General features: G+C 43.9%; 1 protein-coding gene across 9 annotated transcripts in view; it reads right to left on the bottom strand.

The window, feature by feature from the left end:
- The window catches only part of LOC137412121 (oxysterol-binding protein-related protein 8), a 199,543-nt gene extending 186,534 nt beyond the window's left edge, over positions 1-13,009 (bottom strand). For 5 of the 9 annotated variants that reach the window (XR_013621788.1, XM_078769776.1, XM_078769771.1 and 2 more), the window contains exons 1-2: positions 12,670-13,006; positions 3,813-3,892 (exon numbers count right to left, since the gene is read on the bottom strand). The gene's annotated coding sequence lies outside the window, so the exon portion shown is untranslated. Of the gene's footprint in view, positions 1-3,812; positions 3,893-12,669 lie in introns of all 9 variants that reach the window. The other 4 variants (XM_078769775.1, XM_078769773.1, XM_078769779.1 and 1 more) reach the window with 2 other exon arrangements.
- Positions 13,010-13,956: the final 947 nt, after the last annotated feature.

Here is a 13,956-nt window from a genome sequence, read left to right as displayed (position 1 = left end):
TGTACCTATTCTAACCGGCGTACACACCGGAAGAAAAGAAAGACAGAAAAGAAAGAAAAGACAGACTGTTGAATATAACGAAAAGACAGAGAACACAGAATGGAGATATTGAGAGAGATAAACCATTACTAAAGGGAGTTTACAGGAGTAATGGAAAGGAAATGATGAGGAGGGAGATCAAGAGTATCTTGACAGGACAAATTGAGGAGTGGAGGTTCCCGTGCCAAAATGAATTCGAAGGAATTCTGAGGATAGAGAAGGATGGGGAGTTGCTCGAGTGAAAGAACCTGCCAATCAGTCAAATCGACGAAGAATATACCATACTTATTTTGTAAAGGCACCCTGGGATCTTAAATGTCCACCCGCAAATGCAAGCAGACAGGACACCAGGATTAACAGCTCTCCATGGGATGGCATACTCAATGATACAAAGCCCTGCCACAGAACCAATAGGGCAATGGTGTATAATGCGGTGAGAAATCTAACCCACACTCTAAAGCTCAAAGGATGGAGCGACATACCAAGTCATACTGCAGCTGCATGCAACATGGAAAATGGACAAAACAATTTGAATACAATACAAAAAGACAAGCAAGTAAAAAAAAAATACATAATAAGATATGCATTTCAACAAAATAGCAATTTGTCAGGGTATATAGATAACAGTACATTTGAGAATGAATGACCAATTACAATATTCTCTCCCATATATGCAAATGTCTCTGTAGTTCTGTTCCTTATGAACAGCCAAATCTTTAAAGCTCCAAATTCCATACTTGGGGTACAGATACAACTTTGTGCGGGGAGAAACATGGGCTATGTGGCTACAGCCTCAAGGACAGTTTGGACGCCACAAATTGAGGCCAAAGTGACCAATATAGCAATTTTAGCAAACAGGACGACCAATTGTCCTCAAATTGAAGAGTTTGGTCAAGCTACAAACTCCATCCGTAATATGCTCACCTGGGGCCTTTGTTACTCTCCTGCATACATGCCAGACGCAAGGTCTTGCCTCGTTGAGGAAGGGCAATGCACCGGCACAGGTTCTTAAGGTGATCATGGTGGCCTTGAGGGGCAGTCCGATTGATGTTTCTGCATCCTCCGAGTGGCCCCCCGGAAGTTGTTATCAGCCAATCTGACCTCCGTGACAGACCTGCTCCCTCTCCACCTTTGTAAGGCCGTTTGTGAGGTTAGGGCCACGGGGTTGGGGTTGCCGACCTGAATGATTAAGATCGGACGGCTTGGCCTTGGGCTTCAGATGGTAACATAGCCAGATGAGGAGATGGCGCTTAGCAAGCGGGGGCTCCTAATGGGCCTCCCGCTTTCTTGGCCGATTCTCACCTAATACACCTGTGGTGGGCCTCATCCACGATAACTGTGAGATGAGCCAGTGCACACCTTGATGATAGATGAGCTGATGGGAATATTGTTTTATAGATATAACTTTGTTATATTGAGCATTGAGGAAGTTAGGAGTGGAGGAATGGTTGATCAGAGTAGTGATGGCAATGTACAAAAGAGCGTGCACAGCTGCAAGGACGAAGGACGGGAACAGTGGTGAGTTTGAGGTGAAGGTGGGAGTGCATCAGGGGTCGGTACTAAGTCCACTACTATTTGTAGCTGTGATGGAGGTGCTGGCTCAGAACGTAAAGGAGGGTTTACTGTGGGAGTTGTTGTATGCAGATGATCTGGTGGTGATTGCGGAAAGTATGGATGGACTGAAGGAAAAGATGAACAAGTGGAAGGAATGTATGGCGACAAAAGGTCTGAAGGTGAATATCGGAAAGACAAAGGTGATGGCAAGTGGTAAAGCATGTGGTGAGGTGGAAAGAACTGGGAAGTGGCCTTGTGCTGTGTGCAGGAAGGGTGTCGGAGTGAACTCCATTCAATGAACAATGTGCGCTGAGTGGGTTCATCAAAAATGTAGTGGTCTGAGAGGGTCATTAACCAGTGTGGCAGCTACATTCAAATGTAGGGTGTGCACAGAGGGAGCTGCAGATGGCGGAAATGTTGAGTTGGATCTTGGAGATGGCATAAAGCTGGAAGGTGTAAAAACATTTTGCTACCTCGGAGACATGCTGAATGGAGGTGGATCAGACTCGGCAACGGTTGCTAGAGTGAGATGTGCATGGAAGAAGTTTTGGGAACTCAGTGGCGTGCTGATGAGGAGGGGAGTGTCGTTGAAGCTGAAGGGAAAGGTGTATGCTGCATGTGTGAGAAGTGTTATGAATTATGATTTATGGGAGCGAGACATGGGTAATGAACGTAGAGCAGCAACGAAGGTTGGAAAGGGTGGAAATGCGAATGGTTCGATGGATGTGCGGAGTATCGTTGAGAGAGAGGAAGACAAATGATGAATTGCGAAAGATGATGGGAATAGTGCCTGTGATTGATGCTGTGAAGAGGAACAGGTTGAGATGGTTTGGTCATGTGTTGAGGAAGGATGAAAGTGACTGGTTGAGAAGAGTGATGGAAATGAATGTAGAAGGAAGTGGAGGACAGGGAAGACCGAGAAAGACTTGGCTAAAGATGGTGGAAGAAGAAATGCGGGCAAGGGGGTTAACAAGGAGAGATGCAGAAAATAGGGCAAAATGGAGAAGATTGTCATGGGGACCGCAAGGCTAACCCCCACTCTAGCAGGGAAAATGGCCTTAAAATGCATGCTGTTGTTGTTGTTGTAGATATAACTTTGTGTGTGAAGTAACATGGACGACGTGGCCTCAGCCTCAGGACCTATTTTGAGGTCATATATTGAGACCAAAGTGACCAATATATAAATTTTTGAAGGAATGGGATGGAAAAATTAATCCTCCAGGGATGGGCAAGGCAAATGAAGTAAACACACAGGTAGAGGCAAGAAATAATTCCTGGAAAATTTGAGTCAAAGCTTTCCATTATTACCTCTGCCACCAAAGGTGGATGCAGGTTATGTTTTCACCCCTGGCTGTTTGTGGCTTATTGCTGGCTGTTTGTTTGTCTGTGAACAGGATATCTCAAAAAGTTGTGGACGGATTCGGAGGAAACTTGGTGAACAGGTTGTGGGTGTGACAAGGAAGAATTGTTTCAGTTTAGGTGAAGATCCGAATCCAGATCCGGATACAATAATTTTTGATTTTTTAAAAGTGATTCTTCACCATTGAGTAATAGTGCCAATAACGATATATCAGCACGATATCTCAAAAAGTTGTAGATGACATTTAAAAAAACTTGGTGGATGAGTTAGGTAGGTGACAAGAATAAGCCCATGAGATTTTTGATTCAGGTTGGAATCCAGATCCGACCTGTTAAGCCACCTTTAGAGGCCATTTTTCCCCGCAAGCGGGGGTTGGCCTTTTTCGGGAACCGTGGTTGTTGTTGTTTTTTGGTCCCCTTTTTGAAGCAATGTTTTACGGCCGGATGCCCTTCCTGACGCCAACCCTTTTTGCCGCCTTTAGCGACAAACAGGGAATTACCAGTGAACTGGTACTCAATTAGCCGACCTCGGAAGGATGACAGGCTGAGTCAACCCCCCTGGCGTTAATTCAGCGATCGACCGGGATTCGAACCCAGGATCCTGGGATCCTAAGCCGGCACCCTAGCCGCTAGTCCAACACCAGGGTTCTGCAGATCAGGCAGATCCGACCTGTTAGTGGGATACAAAACGTAAAGTGTTCAGTCTGGCGGATGTATGCTCTCTACCCAGTGCCGTTCTAGTTAAATACTGCAGTTCAAACTGCAGCTGCCATTGTAGGTTCAGGCAGACGCTACGAAAAAAAAGAAAGAAAACATAAAATAAATTGAACAAGTTAGCCTCAGTCACATTTCAAACTTACCAGGAAATTCTTTGCTGCTCTGTCAGTCATAATAACTTCCATAACATGATGCTTCAACAAATCGATGAATTGTGGAGTTACTGTAAAAATGAAACAAAACAAGGATGGGGGTGCAAACAGCACGCAGCATTTTGGCAACAAATCACTAGCAGAGGAAGAGATGTAAGATAACCCAAAAAAAAAAGAGAATAAGAAAGCACTGCAGTATTCAATTCACCAGTATGTTTTCTAAAAATGAACAAAAGTTTTACACAAAAATGCTGTGAGACGTGGAAGCCAAAACGGCTGATGAAATCATAAATGTATGCCTTCTTTCAGCACATAGGCATGTTGCTAAGTGAACTGAAAATTAAAATCCATCAACAGACCTATATATAGGGCATAGGGTATATATATATATATATATATCGGCCTTGTAAGATTTAAAAGATACCAATGCTAGGAAGCTGTTTGCACAAGCTTGCCATGCAGGAGCATACCACTGTATAAGAATAAGACCCTCATAATGTTGTTGTAGTTCTCTCAGAGGGAATGCAGTATATACAAATAACAAAACAAAACTTGATCTTTACAATTTTGCACATAACACACATTCCATTCCATTCTTCCAGTTACCAAGCTTTCCTTCTTTGGGTTTGATATTAATCATGTCCAATCTGCTTTAAAACTGCCACTGGAAATCAATAAGGTAGAAGTACGATTGTCGCAAGACATTATTTTTCAAAGCAAATGTTAAACTAGTTGTTTCTAACCGTTCTGGCAATTATCCATTGCCTTACTTTTCAACCACTGTGCAAGATCTACAATTCATTCATTTTTGTGAAATCCTATTGACACTTTAGAACCCTTTAGAATTACCTTTTAGAACCCTTTATAATTACCCGTAAGAACCTTTTAGAAATTATGACATTTTTGGTGAAGATCCGTATCCAGATCAGAGAATTCTTTTTAAGTGATTCTTCAGTCTGGAGATGGTGTGGAGACGGTGGCACTGACAGAGAGACAACAACAGAGGTTGCAGGTTTGTGAGAACAACTGGGTCAGGAGGATTGTGGGAGTGAAGAGGGGGGGGATAGAAGAAGAATGGATGAATTTAGAGAGGAGACTGGTGTGGGGATGGACTTGACGGGGAGATTGGTGAAATGCCAGCTGAGATGGGCTGGACATTTGGTGTTGAGTAAAGAGAGAATGGCAAAGAGAGCGAATAGGTTGAGGGAACAAGGTAGGAGGAAAAGAGGTATACCATGGTTGAGATGGGAAGATTATGTGAGGAGAGATATCAGTAAGGAGGGGGTGGTTGGAGAGTGGAGATAATTGGCTGAGGAGAGAGGGAAGTTGAGGAGTATCGTGGTCAAGGTAGGGCAGGAGCTTGGTGCCATCGGACCTCACCCCATAAAGGGAAAAGGAGGAGAACAACAAGAACTTCCCAATTGAGAGATAGGGCCAAAAATGATATATAGCACGATATCTCAAAAGGCTAAGGACAGATTCGGACAAACCTTCATGGAGGTTTGTTGTGTGACAAGGACAAACCAATTCGATTTTGGTTAAGGATGGATGCGAGAGTTTTATCATTTTTAAGTGTTTCTTTACCATTATGAGATGGGGCCAAAAACTATGGTATTTCAAAAGGTTTTGGATGGATTATGACAAAACTTGGTGGACAAGTTGAGGAGATGACAAGAACAAGCCAATTCAATTTTGGATCATGTCCGGAAGCAGATCCAGCCTATCAGTAGGATACAAAACGTAAACTGTGAACAGCCTGGCGGGGGTATGCGCTCTACTGAGTGCCGTTCTAGTTTTTCGGAATATACATACACTGCTACTCATACAGGATGAACAGAAATAACAAAATTTACAAAAAGAGAAAAGTATACAACTATACATGGACACATGCAGATCCTAAAGTGTTAAAGTTGAACTGAAATAATGTCAATTTCATGCAAATTTATGTTCATGTTTACTATGCTTCATTTTGATCTAAAAAAAAAAAATCAAAAAAGCAAATTTAATGAGAAGGAGTATGTTACAAGACATTTTCATGGTTAAATGCTCTTCGAAATTGTACGTCAGTCACAACTTTGTTTTACAAAGTATACTTCACATTTGAAATTAAAAAAAACTCAACATTAAACTAAAGGGAACGAGAGAGTAGAGAGTTAATGGAACACATTACCCCACAGTCTTGGAAAAAAGCACATGGGCGGGGTCTGCGAGCAGCAAATTTAATTGGTTGTGATGACGTAAAATGCCATAATATTTTGTCCAAATCCTGATAGACGGAAGGGGTTTGAAAGTGTCAATAAGGCGATTTGTGTTCTATAGTGTTCAAGTATATCATTCAATTGAAATAAAATACAGATTTTAAAGGTTGTAGAAAAAAAAAGAAGATGAACGACACTCTTCGACGTGGCAATGGCGACGATATGCCTCCGCCCACATTATTACATCATTATACATAATTGTACCAAGTTTGATTTAAATCCCTTCAGCTGTTCTCAAGTCTTACATTTTTGCTAGACATGACCTCTGACCTTTGATGGCGAAATCTAATCAGTTCATCCTTTCATCATAATATATAATTATACCAAGTTTGGTCAAAATTCCATTACTGCTTCATAAGTTAGCGCAGTACCAGGATTTTTACCTAACATGACCTCTGAACTTTGACCATGTGACCCCAAAATCGAACCAGTTCATCTGTACCTCATTATACATACCTGCACCAAGTTTGACTTAGATCCCTTCAGCCGTTCGCAAGTTATCATGGTAACGAAAACCTATCACAGATGCACGGACAGACAGACGGATAGCTGCACAGACAACCCAAAAACATAATGCATCCGGTGACTTTGTCAGAAGCATAAAAATTCCGGAGGTTTACTGCCGTTGATGCAGCGTCTTTTACACCGCCTTATTTAACACATTACATTCGGTCTGCATGCCTGTTGTTTGTCCTTTATGGCATTGCTAAATAAAGTAAGTTTCCTGTCTGGAATGATTTTCAATTTTGTTTGACTGCCAGACAGGCAGAGAGACTAAAAATATTATCTCGCTCCTCTCTGTGCATGCGCGATCGGGACAAATTCAGAGCCAAAGTACTGCAATACTGCAGGTTCATTTTTACCTCCGCCAGCAAAGGTGGACGGAGGTTATGTTTTCACCCCTGTCTGTCTGTCTGTTTGTTTGTTTGTTTGTCTGTCTGTACGTTTGTGAACAAAATATCTCAAAAAGTTGTGGACGGATTCGGATGAAATTTGGCAGAGATGTCACGTACGTGACAAGGACGAAACGATTAGATTTTGGTGAAGATCCGGATCCGGATACTAGAATGTTTAAAGTGATTCTTCACCATTGGGAGGGATAGGGCCAAAAACGATACATAGCAGGATATCTCAAAATGTTATGGATGGATTTGGACGAAACTTGTTGGACAGGTTGTGTGTGTGACAAGGAAAAATCGATTCAATTTTGGTAAAGATCCGGATCCAGCTAGTAGAATTTTTAAGTGATTCTTCACCATTGAGTGATATGGCCAACCAGGTGGAGGTGTGCTCTCTACTGAGTGCCGTTGTAGTTCGATTTATGTTCCCATTAATGATCAAAGTATAACATTCAATTTAAATCAAGTTGTTCCTCGATCATAAACCTGCGTTTGTAAACAGCCAGACAGACGTGAACCGATTGCTTAACCCCACCTTTTGATTCGCGTGTGGGGTTGGGGCAGGAGGTTGGGAGGGAGGCTGAGGGGAGTACTTATTTAAGTGGGTTTGCCCTTTTGGTGTTCCTGTCTGAGCACAAAGTTTACGAAGCTAGAATCCCATTGTATTGTGTCAATTTGCATCCTAACATCCTTGTCCTATATTTAATATAATGGTTGCCCTTCGTAGACAGCAGTGTACATGCAACATATAAGAAACCTGGAAATGTGAAGTTGTTTATGGTGTCGGAGCTAATGCCCAGACAACAACCACACTCAGCAGCACATTGCACTGCCTGCTACCGCAAAGGAACCTCCAAGATGACCAGACCACTTGCTCCATGGAGTTTATGGCAGGAATTGGAATTTCTTCAGTGCTCCAGCAATAACTTGTCTACTGTTTGCAAAAGACACCGTGAATGCTTTAAGGTCCACCAACAACCAGTGCTAGCAGATAAGAATAAGTGAGAGAGGAAAAAAAAAAAAAACACACACACACCTTATTTATCTCTTTCTTTCTCTTTCTCTCTTTCTTTCTCTTTCTCTCTTTCTTCCTCTCTCTCTCTTTCTTCCTCTCTCTTTCTTCCTCTCTCTTTCTTCCTCTCTCTTTCTTCCTCTCTCTTTCTTCCTCTCTCTTTCTTCCTCTCTCTTTCTTCCTCTCTCTTTCTTCCTCTCTCTTTCTTCCTCTCTCTTTCTTCCTCTCCCTTTCTTCCTCTCCCTTTCTTCCTCTCCCTTTCTTCCTCTCCCTTTCTTCCTCTCCCTTTCTTCCTCTCCCTTTCTTCCTCTCCCTTTCTTCCTCTCTCTTTCTTCCTCTCCCTTTCTTCCTCTCCCTTTCTTCCTCTCCCTTTCTTCCTCTCTCTTTCTTCCTCTCTCTTTCTTCCTCTTCCTTTCTTCCTCTCTCTCTCTCTCTCTCTCTCTCTCTCTCTCTCTCTCTCTCTCTCTCTCTCGTGTGTCAGTGCCGCCGAAGCCCTCTTCCTGAGCCTTAGTTATACTTGGTGGTTTGGCCCTGCCTTGCCAGCAGTAGTAGTTAGGGGAATAATTTGTAATTTGTTCATAGTGCCTGCAAAAGGTGTCACCTACTCTTTGCGAAGGATACCATGGGATCTTTAATGTCCACCACCTAATGCCGGTGGATGGGATGCCAGTTTAACGTCTTTTCGAGGAACGGTACACACATCGATGAATCACTCTGCCTGTGAATCACCAGGATGGGATTCAAATCCAGGCTAGACAGCTTAGAGGCCAGGCCATCCACGAAGCCATCCTGCCAGCCCTACATGAATCTTGCACAATGTAAAGAGGAGTTTGAGATTGGGGGGAGTTTTAATTATACAACTGTACTGCTACAAAAGGAATGATCTTTTTTTTGTTATTTATATAAAACATCTAGCCTCATGGAAGAACGAGGTCACATCGAGGGTAAAAGGAAATGAACTGACAGTGAGGAAGTGGGGACAAAGTGAGAGAGAGAGAGAGAGAGAGAGAGAGAGAGAGAGAGAGAGAGAGAGAGAGAGAGAGAGAGAGAGAGAGAGAGAGAGAGACAGAGACAGAGAGAGAGAGAGAGAGAGAGAGAGAGACAGAGACAGAGACAGAGACAGAGAGAGACAGACAGACAGACAGAGAGAGAGAGAGAGAGAGAGAAAAGAGCAACATGCGAGTAAGAGTGTTGGGTCAATGCGAGTAAAAAAGATGATGTGTAGGGATGGGGAATGACACGAGATGGTCATGGTGTTCCACAAGCTCGAAGACCTGGAGCGAAGAGTGCGATTGGACCGTCTCCGGAACACATTGTTGTTCTCTTAGACAACCAATTGTTCATATAGAAATCAATTGTCTCACTATCTGCCATGATAGTCTGTTCATATTGTCTCACTATCTGCCATGATCTTTCCTGGGAAAACCACATTTCCAAGCTGGCCTCCAAAGCCAGTCGCTGACTGTGCATCCTCCGTCATGCGAAGTCCTTCCTTGGCACACCTGAGCTCCTCACCACATACAAGGCTTTCATCCGCAGCTCAATGGAATACTGCTCTCCCCTCTGGGCTGGTGCTCCTGCCTCACACCTAGATCGTCTTCATGCCGTTGAAACCAAAGCGTTCAGAATCATTGGAATCTCCCGCGATGACGCTATCTCCGAGGGCCTTTCACTTACTCACCGCAGGCAGGTTGGTGGTCTTTCCGTCTTCTACCGACTCCTCTCCGGCCTTGCTCCCCCAGCTCTCTCTGGGCTCTGTCCCCCAAATATTCCTTCAGGTCGCACAAGATCTGCCAGCAACCCTCTTATGGTTAAACTGCCAAAATCAAGACTCTCTGCTCACCTTCACTCTTTCATTCCTCTTTTCTCCCGCCTCTGGAACAAACTCCCTCACTCTTCAATCCCACTCCTCCCTCCAGGTCTTTAAAACAGCTGTTCACCACCATCTCTTATCTTCCCCAATCCAAAACCTTGATCTTTTCTACCCCCGCTAATTTTTTTTTTTTTTTTTTTTTTTTGTTTTTGTATACAAGATCGAGGCTCGTGAAAGAGCGAACATTAATCACACAGAAAGACAAACCGACACATAAAACATATAACATCGGGAGCGGTAGACAAGATGGGGAGAGAGGGGGAAGGACACAAACACAACATTTGAGAGCAGGGACCGAGAGACATGGAGACATCGAGAGATCTGAGAGAGGGCGAGGGCTTTGGGGGGGGGGGCATGGGAAGGGGGCGGTGGGAGAGGTATAATATGGACACTGCCAGGACTTCCAGGAAAGAAGTTGGAATTTCAAACAAGGTGGATCTGGGGTGAATTAGCGGGGGTAGAAAAGATCAAGGTTTTGGATGGGGGAAGATAAGAGATGGTGGTGAACAGCTGTTTTAAAGACCTGGAGGGAGGAGTGGGATTGAAGGGAGTGAGGGAGTTTGTTCCAGAGGCGGGAGAAAAGAGGAATGAAAGAGTGAAGGTGAGCAGAGAGCCGAGATTTCGGCAGTTTAACCATCAGAGGGTTGCTGGCAGATCTTGTGCGACCTGTAGGAATATTTGGGGGACAGAGCACAGAGAGAGCTGGGGGTGCAAGGCCGGAGAGGAGTCGGTAGAAGACAGAAAGACCACCTACCTGCCTGCGGTGAGTGAGTGAAAGGCCCTCAGAGATAGCTTCATCGCGGGAGATTCCAATAATTCTGAAAGCTTTGGTTTCAACAGCGTGAAGCCGAGCTAGGTGTGAGGCAGGAGCACCGGCCCATCGGGGAGAACAGTATTCCATTGAGAACAGTATTCCAGTATCCCATAGGGGAGAATTTCACCCCAAATCCACTTTTTTGAGGTGACTTTTGACTTCTTTCCTGGAAGTCCTTGGTGTCCTTGCGTTTTATACCTATCCTGCCTCCCCCAGGCCCTCTCCCTCCCACACATCTCCCGATGTCCAGCTCTCAAATGTTGTGTTTGTGTGCTTCCTCCCCTTCTCTCCCCATCTTGTCGGCCACTCCCCTTTTTATGTGCTTTGTTTGCTTGTTTGTTTGATTTGTTTGTTTGATAAATGTTAGCTCTTTCACGAGCCTCGACTCTGTATACAAAAAAAAAAAAAAAAATGTTTTGAGCACAATGATTTATACACAGGTTGTGGCATTTATATGTGACACATTTGTAATGTATATGTTTTAAAGAAATATCAGTGTAATTAATTTATTACTTTTGTTTGTTACGGGTGAAGAAGCCCTGAAGATTTAATGATGGAGCATTACGACCTGCCAACGCAGATTAAAAATATAGAACTCTATATTAAATTAGGCTCTGTTATTGCAACTCAGCGAGTATTTCATGACCACCACGACCCACACATTTGACCCCAGCAGATTCCTTCCTCTGGGAATTTTTGAAGACCCAGGTAGGTTTTCAAGACAAGTCTCACACGTGTAGATGAATGAACTGAAGGCGAGGATCACTGAAGCCATCATTGGTATTGATAATGACATATTAAAAGCAGCAATGAACAATGTACTGGATCGATGTAGGAAGTGAATCAATTGTAATGGACATAATTAAAAGATGCGATTTTAAGAAGTTGTTGATGTTGTTGTTGTATAGCCCGAGACAGTAATCTCAAAGCAGCCCGTGGCACGGAAACAGCCAATCGATCTCCCAGGAGCGACTTCGAGATCCCCCACATCCCGAATGGTGTACCCCTGCCGTCACCAAGTCAGGGCAACAAAAGTCAGAAAGAGAGAGAAAGAAGAGACAGAGACAATCCGGGCAGCAGGGAAGAATGGGGAAGATTTGGCTCCAGTCTTGCGTTGGGTGGTACAACCACCGCGAAGAGGCGCCCATGATAGTCGTCTTGTACGAAGCAGAGCTGGGTTGTGTACCGGTATACTGCTATGATGTCACACAATTAAAGTGGTACCCAGAACCATCTTACACTCTCCGTGTCAGGATTACTGGTCTTACTTTCCATCTCACTCAAGCGATATCTACCGGGCGAGCTTCAATCTCCCTGTCTCGCAAACAAACATCATACACTTTTCATCATACACTTTGCTTCTCTGATATTTAAGGCCTGGCCTCGATGAGGGCTATACAGTCCGTGCCTGGAGCCTCCAACATAAAAAAATAAAAATAAAATCCCATGCAAGTACTTTACTATCGTATACTAGAAACATGATTTACTTTGTTTAGTCTTGTTTTTTTACAGAAATAGATGTGTCAGATATTAATGCCACACCCAGCAATATCAATTGTGTGCCTAAGCGGATGACAGCTGGGAAGCAGACGAAGAGTGATCCACAAATGGACGGACAGACAGTAGGGAGAGTTATGACGTCACACGTTTGTCAATAAAGAAGACGGTATTTGGCGTACACATGGTAACGGGGTTATACAGTACAAATGGAGTATAATGAAACAAAACTTCCAGCGTCCGTATTCAACGACACAACGCCGACAACATACGGCCATAAAAGTTGTAGGACACAGAAACAATGTGCGAAACAACAATGGCAACCTTGGGGGGAGTTCGGGGGGGCTCGGGAGGAGGGCATATACTACATAGGAGGAGGGCATATACTATATATGAGGAAGGAAATGTATAACCGCAAACTGCCTGTCCCAAGGCTAGACAATCGTTATTATTATATAAATATTCATCGCCATTCATATCACGACAATTACTCACCCCAGTATCTCAACACCGGGCGATGTCAAGACATTCCAGGAGCGAAGCAGGAATCCTCAACTAGGAAGAAGGCGAATGGAAGCAGACGCGGAGAAAGGATGGAGGAGGACCGAAGGAGTATTAAAAATGTAAAACGTCAATGGGGGGTGATGCTAAGGAGGTAGAGGTCGCTGCTTCGCAACTCAACCGATCGGCACTCAAATCGCGGACGTACGCACTGTACGGACAGCAACACCTACCTACACTGTACGAAAACCGCGCGTGGGGATCGCAGTGACGTCACGCCACTCCGCGATCGCGCACTTCCTCATTTTGTATTTTCCTTCCTTAACGTCCCTTAAAACTTCCTCTTCACGTAAATTTGCTATTGTCTCGCTTTGCTTGTTTTGGTGTTTCTTATAATATTAATAGTTTTGTGATTGTTATTGTTTTGCATTCAGACCGAGGATCTACGCGAATCAGGGAAAAGTTCGTTCATGACGTCACGCAGGTATACGCCATAGGTTGGTGCATCATTGAAGGCAAATATTGCCTCGGAGGATCTTTAATTGCACTAGACCTTCCGCATGCCGTCTCGTGGGCGTCAAAGGTCCCGTGGTGTCTAATTCCGCAAAGAGCAGGCCATTGTGCGCCGGTAACCAACCTGTAGGTGGTTGCGAGGCACAGTGAAGGTCCACCTAAGGTACGACGACTTGCTATCGTTAATTATTTGCACCTTGGTCGGCCTGGGAAGCTTTTGGAATTGGAATTGAACTGGAATTACCTGGACCTAATGGTCAAGTGAAGGTGGCAAGGATTTTAAAAGTTGTTCATATTGCCGGAGATAACTCGCCTACTTCACGAAAGACACCATCATATCGTCCACCGACTACATTGCTAGCAGGTGCGAAGTTTAATGTCCATCCGAGAGATGGCACCTTTTTGCTACAACAACCTGCGAAACACCAATCCGACATTTTTTTAAATATCAAACCCAAACTGCAACTCAGAGTCAAAGTTGTCAACTTTTAAATTTAAAAAGAATTTTGTTTGAAATTTTAAATACCGTCGGACTCCGATATTCACGGTTGATAAAATGCGACATGTTTCTCTATTCGCGGAAAAATGTCCCGCAAATTCGCGGTTTTTTTTTCCGCGGCTGTGTTCCATGAAATCGCAGGGTTTTTTTCGCGGCTGTGTTCCGTGAAATCGCAAGGTTTTTTTTCGCGGCTGTGTTCCGTGAAATCGCAGGTTTTTTTTCGCGGCTGTGTTCCGTGAAATCACAAGGTATTTTTTCGCGGCTGTGTT

Source organism: Myxine glutinosa, chromosome 1 (genome assembly GCF_964187855.1).
Source record: "Myxine glutinosa chromosome 1, kmMyxGlut1.1, whole genome shotgun sequence".
Taxonomy (NCBI): domain Eukaryota; kingdom Metazoa; phylum Chordata; class Myxini; order Myxiniformes; family Myxinidae; genus Myxine; species Myxine glutinosa.
Note: the sequence above shows the minus strand (reverse complement) of the source record. Positions and strands in the feature narration are given on the sequence as shown.